This window comes from Gossypium arboreum, chromosome 7, assembly GCF_025698485.1.
Source record: "Gossypium arboreum isolate Shixiya-1 chromosome 7, ASM2569848v2, whole genome shotgun sequence".
Classification (NCBI taxonomy): domain Eukaryota; kingdom Viridiplantae; phylum Streptophyta; class Magnoliopsida; order Malvales; family Malvaceae; genus Gossypium; species Gossypium arboreum.
Window position 1 is genome coordinate 87,351,071 of NC_069076.1, and position 8,370 is coordinate 87,359,440.

The 8,370-nt window shown below is 38.9% G+C and overlaps 1 non-coding gene across 1 annotated transcript; it reads left to right on the forward strand.

The window, feature by feature from the left end:
- Positions 1-6,228: 6,228 nt before the first annotated feature.
- LOC128295788 (small nucleolar RNA R71) lies at positions 6,229-6,335 on the forward strand. Its single transcript, XR_008286339.1, has one exon. It is a non-coding gene; the product is annotated as a small nucleolar RNA R71 (small nucleolar RNA).
- Positions 6,336-8,370: the final 2,035 nt, after the last annotated feature.

The window sequence follows — 8,370 nt, forward strand, 5'->3', positions numbered from 1 at the left end:
TGATACTTGTTTTCAAAATATCTCAACACCACGATTAATCGATTTATCAAAGACGTCCACTTAAACAAATTTAAACTCGATATGACAAAGTGTGGCTATGGTTGTGGGCATGTCTAGGATTGGATCCAATTAAAGAGTTTGGTACTTAAGCAGCCTTCATGGCTCACCTCCTCTATCTCGGATACCTACCTGGTGCCCAGCTTCCATACACTTTGTTAACTCAACAAAATATATGGTTTTAAAACACTAAAAACGGAACGTGGGTTTTCAACTCCGATGTTGCACGTCAGATTCGGCCATAACGTCTGGGCCGGGTTTGGGGTGTTACACAAAGCCTTTTCATAAATCATATCACTAGGCCGAAGCCTTTACTGTAAACAGTATGGCCCTTAGTCCCATTTCAATATCACATGTAATGTCAATGAATTTTTGCAAGCCCATTTCAATATCACATGTAATGTCAATGAATGTATGCAAGCCCATTTGGGGAGACTACTCGACCCACCATCCGCTACTCTCCACCCGTACCAACCAACACATCATGTGGGGAATAACTCAACCCACCCAACCAAACTCTCCACTGGCAGCATAGCTGTTTTATCATATAACTGGAGGCCTAGCTTCTTTTAATAACTGGGGCAAAGCCTTTTTGATAAACTGGGCAAAGCCCTTTTGATGGCCCAACCGGCATAGCCCTTTTAGCCCTTCCTCCATTTATAAAACCTAACCTATGCAACATGTCATGTATGCAGAATGTCATGCCCATATTTGAATCAAACAATCACAGTCAAGTCATTCATATCACCAACATATATTCACAATCAAATCCACAACCACACAAATTAAGTCACCACTTGCCTACAAGGGCAAAACAGTCATTTTTCATATTATAAGGGTATTTTCATAATTTTACCAAAAATCAGGGCTTTCCATGTTCATTACAATTGTCAATATTTTCGAGTGTTTAAACAATGATCTTTAACCCACTTATCAAATTCGGGCTTTTGGGCCCAAAACCCCTAATGGGCCCTACGAATGCTGATTTAGCCCACTAACCCAATTTTACAACAATACTAACCGTGTTAACATGCAACTTTTCCAAATTCCATTTTCTATCAATTTTACCCAAATGGGCCCAAAATCCCATTTGGCCCAATTCTTGCCCATTGAGGCCCAACTTACCATCGTGCACAAAATTAAGTTCTTACATGTTCCATCGATCCAAACACCGATCTTATCGTATTTATCGCATCTATACCCACAAGCAACATTACAAGTTCCCGAAATGCCGGTAGTTTAGCATTTCGGCTTCTCAGCAGATATTAATCTAAGCTACTACGAGGCTTAGTACACACCTATTATGGGTTGAAGTTGAAACGTTTCCATAATCAATCACCTACAATAACCACCACCTATCACTCAAACTTAACTAATCCAATATCAATATATGTAAATCCTAAGCACATCAGTCATACGAAACATAAGGGCATATTCGTCATTTTACCATACAAGGGTATTACGGTCACTTTACCCTACATGGGGTTTTACGGTCTTTTTACCTATTAGGGGTATTTTAGTAATTTTATCCTACAAGGGTGTTTTGGTAAATCTACAAACCAAGGGTATTTCAGTAATTTTGTAAACCAATGGTATTTCTACAATTTTTAGAAAGTCAATGGTATTTCTGTAATTTTGTAAATCAGGGGTATTTCTGTAATTTTGTAAATCAGGGGTATTTATGTAATTTTACAAACCAGTGGTATTTCAGTAATTTTACAAACTAGGGGTATTTCGGTAATTTTACAAACTAGGGGTATTTTGGTAACTCTATCCTATAGGGGTATTTCAGTAATTTCACAATCGAGGGTAAAATGATAATTTTGTAAACTGAGGGTAAAACAGTAATTTTGTAAACTGAGGGTAAAACGGTAATTTTGTAAATTGAGGGTAAAATGGTAATTCTATAAATCGAGAGTAAAACGATAATTCTATAAATCGAGGGTAAAATGGTAATTCTATAAATCGAGGGTAAAACGATAATTCTATCTTACAGGAGTATTTTAGTAATTTTATAAATCGGGGGTACTTTGGTAATTTTACAAGTCGAGGGTATTTTAGTAATTTGGAAACTAAAGTATTCTAAACAGGGATAACAATATGAATGGCCCTAAAGCCCATTCTCAGCCTAAATGGGCCCACACACTCGTGTGGCCCTTTTAGCCCAAATCTAGCCACAAATATGAGATTCACCTAGCCTAGTCCAATATTTACTACACAATCAAACAACTTATCCAATTGGGCCCGTAAGCCCATTGGGCCACATAGCCCCTTTCGGCTCATCACGGCCCGAAGTAGCCATCCTACAGCTAGAGTAGCGAGAAAATACACACCTGATAGGAGACTGGAGTTAATCCACGCTCCGAGCACTCTTAGCCGATGCCCAACCCAAACGAGCACGCCATACAGCGAAAAGGATCAGCCAAGAAAGGTACATTTACTCTCCTCATGGTTCCCTCTATTTAAAGCCAGCTTCGCAACCACTCTTATGTTAGCTTCTCGATGTGGGATCCTTCCAACATCAGAGTTTAAATTCAACACCAACTCTTGCCGCCCCCTGTTAGCAAAATAAATGCTCCTTGCTTGCCATGGGATTCGAACCCATGCCTCCCCTCAGATGCTTCACACGCTACTTGCCACTAAGCCACAAGGCTTTTTGTGTCATAATTTATCCCCAATTAATTATAAGGTCTAAAGGCCAAAGTCCGAGTTCCCTTAAAAACCAAAATAAATTGCAAGAGCCAAGACTTGAACCAGTGCTCCATACAACCTTAATGATGCCACAACCACTAGACTACAAGCTTCCTTGTGTCATTTATTTAACACAATAATTTAAAAACCCTCATCCAAGCATCCAGGTTTTTTTTTCACTTAATATCAAAATTTTTGCTAAAGCCCAAGTTTGAACCCAAGATTTCTCTAACACTTCTCAGGGCCATTAACCACCAAAGCAGACATTTAATTGTGTCATTTCATTGCACAATTAAATACCTATATACAACCTCCTTACGGACCCGCACTCAAGGCCCAATACTTCTAGGCCCAAATTCGGGGTGTTACAAAAATTAAGAGAAAACTTAAAATAACTGAAATGCATAATAAAAAAACTAAAATAAAGAAAATGATAACAGAAATAGAAATAAAATCGAATAATAATAATTATTGAGAGCGGTAAAAGGGGAAACTGTTACTGGTTATCGAAGAAACGGGTAGCGGTGGTTCGACGGTTAAAGGTAGAGAAGAAAATAGAAGAAAAAAGGAGAAAAGGAAAAAGAAAGGGAAGAGAAGGGGTCGGCCTGCGGGGGGACACAGGCTTGGGAACTAGGCCATTCGGGCGTGGGTTAGTTGGACAGCGAAGAGCTGTTGTGCGGAGATGGACACGGGTGTGGGGACTAGGCTGTGCGGCATGAAGAGGGGAGAGGGTGGGGAGGGAGTAGGGGTTGGGGTTGGGGTTGGGGTTGGGGTAGGGGAAGAAGATGAAAAGAAGGGGAAGGAAGAAGGAAAATGAGGGGGAGGGTGCTACTGGTGTGGTCGACGGCTGAAGGTGGCCGGAGAAAGGGGGCTGAGGCGAGTAAGGTTGAGAGATTTTTGAGAAGAAGAAGAAAAAAGAAATTAGGACTTAGGGGGTTTAAAAAGGAGCACGGCCATGTGAGACCCGTGTTGGGCCACACGGCCGTGTCACACGCCCTTGTGGCTCGAGCCTAGCCCGTGTTTATCGTAAAATTTTGTTACCCATTCGTCACACAGCCTGAGGACACACCAGTGTAGTTTGGCCGTGTGGTGCATACGGTTGCGTCGCACGGCCGTGTGCCAAGTCCTTCACTTCTCTCACGCCCATGTGGTATTCCACACACTCGTGTGTCTGAACACACGGCCGTGTGCTTTGCCCATGTGGCTCCCTGACTTATTTAAAATTTGAAAAATTAGCTCTAGTTTTCACACGGCCTAGGACACGCCCGTGTGCTTCAATGGTCGTGTGGATCGATACTTGGGAAATTTTTAACCTTGTTTCCACACAGCCAAGGACACGCCCGTGTGTCCAGGCCATGTGGGTCACTGTACCTACACAAAAACACTAAAAATAGCTAAAATAAACTAGTTAGTGATGTTAATGCTCGAGTTACCTCCCGAGAAGTGCTTATTTAGAGTCTAAGCTCGACTTACCTCTCATTCGCATGATTACGGTGGATTGAGGAGTTGAAGCTCCTCACTTCTTCTATCAGTTTTACCAAAATAAGGCATGAGTTAAGTATTATTTACCTTAAAAGTTCTGAATTTAGTATGTGTTACCTCGACTGTACCATGTGGGAAGATGTTCATTATCGTGAAGGGAGTCGATTCATCTGTATTGTGCTCTAAAGTATCAAATTGAGGGTCCTTTTTATCTAACAAAACTTTGTCCCCGACCTTAAATTGTGTTGTTTCATCCCTATACTCATCATGGTGTCGCTTAGATTCATTGTATACTTTTGGTTTCTCCTTGACATGTGTTCGCCATTCATCTAGTTCATCGATCTGAAGCCTTCGTTCTTCATGAGTCGCTCTATTTTTCTGGCATGGATTAGAATAAGGCTCCATCACATTCTTCCTAAGGGACTCCTGCAAAGAAGTTTGAGTTGTAACATTATTTAAGTTACTCGAATCATCTCGATTGCTAGATATTTTAGCAGAATCACGAGTTTCGAGAGTAATTTTGTCATCCCCTACAGGAACTATCAATTCACCTGTACCAACATCAATGATAGTCCTAGTAGTTGCTAAAAAGGGTCGTCCTAAAATTAAAGGCACGTCACTATCCTCTTCCATGTCTAGAGCAACAAAATCAATTGGGAATATAAATTTGTCAATTTTAGCAAGGACGTCTTCAATAATACACCTAGGAAATCTGATTGTTTTATCTGCCAATTGAATGCTCATCCTAGTTTGTTTGGGTTTCCCAAGACCTAGTTGTTTAAACATTTTATAGGGCATAACATTAATACTCACCCCTAAATCAGCCAAAGCATTGTTAACATTTAAACTACCAATTAAATAAGGAAACGTAAAAATCCTTAGATCCTTCAACTTGTTGGGTAGTCTATTCTGTAGAATGGCTGAGCAAACTGTGTTCAACTCCTCATGTGACGCATCATCCAACTTCTGCTTATTTGCTAAAAGCTCCTTTAAAAATTTAACTGCGTTTGGCATCTGCGAAAGGGCTTCAATAAACGGTAAGTTAATATGTAATTTCTTTAATAATTTAAAGAATTTACCAAATTGTTCATCCATGTTATCTATCCTTGTTGTGCCATGGTACGGCACACGAGGTTTATATTCTCTACTTACCGGTTTTTGCTCATTGTGGTCCACCTCATCCTTACCTTTACTTACCACAATTTCTTACCTCGGTTCTGGTTCAGGTTCAACTAGCCCTTTTTCATCTCGAACAGTAATCACATTAAGCTGCTCCCTTGGGTTAGTTTCAGTATTACTCGGTAAACTACCTTGTGATCATTCGGAAATCAACTTAGCAAGCTATCCTATTTGACTTTCGAGCCCTTGAATTAACGCTTGCTGATTTTTAAGAGCTGTCTTGGTGTTCTGGAAATGAGTTTTTGACACCGAGATGAATTTCGTTAGCATCTCCTCAAGGTTCAGTTTCTTTTCCTACTGATAAGGTGGTTGTTAAAAACCTGGGGAATTTTGTGGTCTTTGATTTCCCTGACCTCCCCAAGAGAAATTGGGATGGTTCCTCCAACCTACATTATAAGTGTTACTATACGGGTTATTTTGAGGTCTAAAATTATTATTACTCATATAGTGGACTTGTTCCTCCTCGGTGGTAGGGTTGAAGTATTGATATTCTGTGTTATGTACTCCTCCTCCATTCGAATCACACCTCATTACTGGATGTACCTGAATAGAACCATACAAACCATCAATCTTCTTATTTAAAAGTTCTACCTGGTTATATAGCATAGTAACCGTATCGAGGTTGAAAACACCAGCTGCTTTTATCGGCTTTGTTCTCATGACTTACCATTGATAGTTATTCAGTGGAATTTCCTCAATAAATTTGTAAGCCTCTTCAGGTGTTTTATTATTTAAGGTTCCACCGGCAGCTGCGTCGATAAGTTGCCTTGTTGAGGTGTTACACCGTTGTAAAAAGTTTGAACTTGTAGCCAAAGGGGTAAACCATAATGAAGGCACCTTCTCAATAAGCCCTTGTATCTCTTCCATGCATCATAAAGTGTTTCTAAATCCATCTGCACAAAAGAAGAAATATCATTCCTTAATTTAGCCGTTTTAGCTGGCAGAAAATATTTTAGTAAAAATTTTTCGGTCATTTGTTCCCAAGTAGTGATTGACCCTCGTAGTAACGAGTTTAACCACTGTTTAGCTTTGTTCCTTAATGATAATGGGAACAACCGAAGGCAAATGGCATTGTCAGAAATGCCATTGATCTTTAAAATGTCGCAGAGTTCTAGAAAATTTGCTAAATGAGTATTTGGATCCTCATCCTACAAACCATAAAACTGAACAAACTGTTATATCATTTGAATCGTGTTTGGTTTCAGTTCAAAATTATTTGCAGCAATGTCTAACTATACTCGATTCAGATCTAATTAAAGTAGGTTTAGCATAATCATACATAGTACAAGGAGCATGATCTTGATTTATTGAGTTTGCAACAGCCATAGAAGGTAACAAATTATTTTAATTATCAGCCATCTCCTCGGTTTTGGTTTGAATATCGTCCTCTTTCCCTTCCTCTATGTACCGTAGGCTTCGTCTTATTTCTCTTCGGTTTCTGTAAGTTGTGTTTTCGATCTCACTATCAAAAAGTAGAGGTCCTGATAGGTTTCTTCTAGTCATAAACTATTAAAACCTACTAGAAGTAAATAAAAGAAAACTTAATAATTTAAGCAAAAATAAAATTAAATTGCACTAAAAAATTGCTAAAGTAATAAAAATTAAGCGTTTCTAATATCTTAGTCCCCGGCAACGGCTCCAAAAACTTGATGGTCGTGAAACTAACTAAAAATTTGACTTAAGGCAAGCGCACCTATCAAACAATAGTATAGTTATTCTGAGACCGGAAATATCGTATCCACGAGGACTAAAAGTACTAGTAATTACTATCTTTTTATTATCTAGCCTAAAATATAAGAGAATGTTGTAAACTAAACTAATTATCTAATTAACTAAGATTACGACATAGATGAAAGTTGGAAAATACTTTTGAAAAACCGATTGAGAAGACAATACCCAAGAAAGAATCCACCTAGACTTCACTTATTACCTTTGACTTAGACGATTTATTCACTTGACTTATTCCTTAGAAATCTCTGATTTATGTTATTATCCCTTTCGAGACTAAAAACAACTGACTCTAGGTTGATTAATCGAAATCTCTTTGCAATTAAAACCCCTATTATCGCATTAACTCGATCTATGGATTCCCTTATTAGATTTGACTCTAATCCGGCAGATTTATGTCGTCCTATCTCAGGATTGCATGCAACTCCGCTTAATTATGAATGATCTACTCTTAAACAGGGACTTTTCCTCTACTGAATAAGCACATCAAGAAAACCTAAATTAATATCCTGGAATATTTAAGCAAGAATTAAAACTTACAATTAAGAATAAGAACAAGTATTTATCATATAAATCAAAGAGTAATAAGATTCGTCTTAGGTTTCATCTCCCTTAGGTATTTAGGGAGTTTAGTTCATAATATTAATAGAAAACATCTCAAAGTTTGAAAAACAACAAAACATAAAGAAACCCAAAGAACTTCTAGGAAATTGGATGGAAATCTTCAGTCTTAATGTAAATCCTGGATCCAAGGTGATTCCGATAGCTATTCTCGAGTATTTTCTGCCTCCAACTCTCTGTGTCTCCTCTAATCCTCTTCTAGGGTGTTTATATAAGCTTTAGAATGCTTCCAAACCCTCAAAAGTGGCCTTTTTCCTAGTAGAACTAGACTTGGGCTCAACAGGGATATGGCCATGTGCCACGCCCGTGTACAAGTGCTAAAATCGTGTGCAATTTTAACTTGGATTAATGTCGACATGGTCATGACACACGGGCGTGAATACGATCCAGCTCTGGAGGTAACTCTAGCTGATAAGCCACCAGCCCTATCCGCTTAATAACTCGGTAAAGCCCAATAAACCATGGGCTCAACTTACCCTTCTTGCCAAATCTCAATATCTTCTTCCAAGGAAAAACTTTCAAGAAGACCATGTCCCCAACTGCATATTCAATATCCTTACTCTTTAAATCAGCATAAGAATTTTGTCGATCCGCTGCCTCCTTTAACCGATT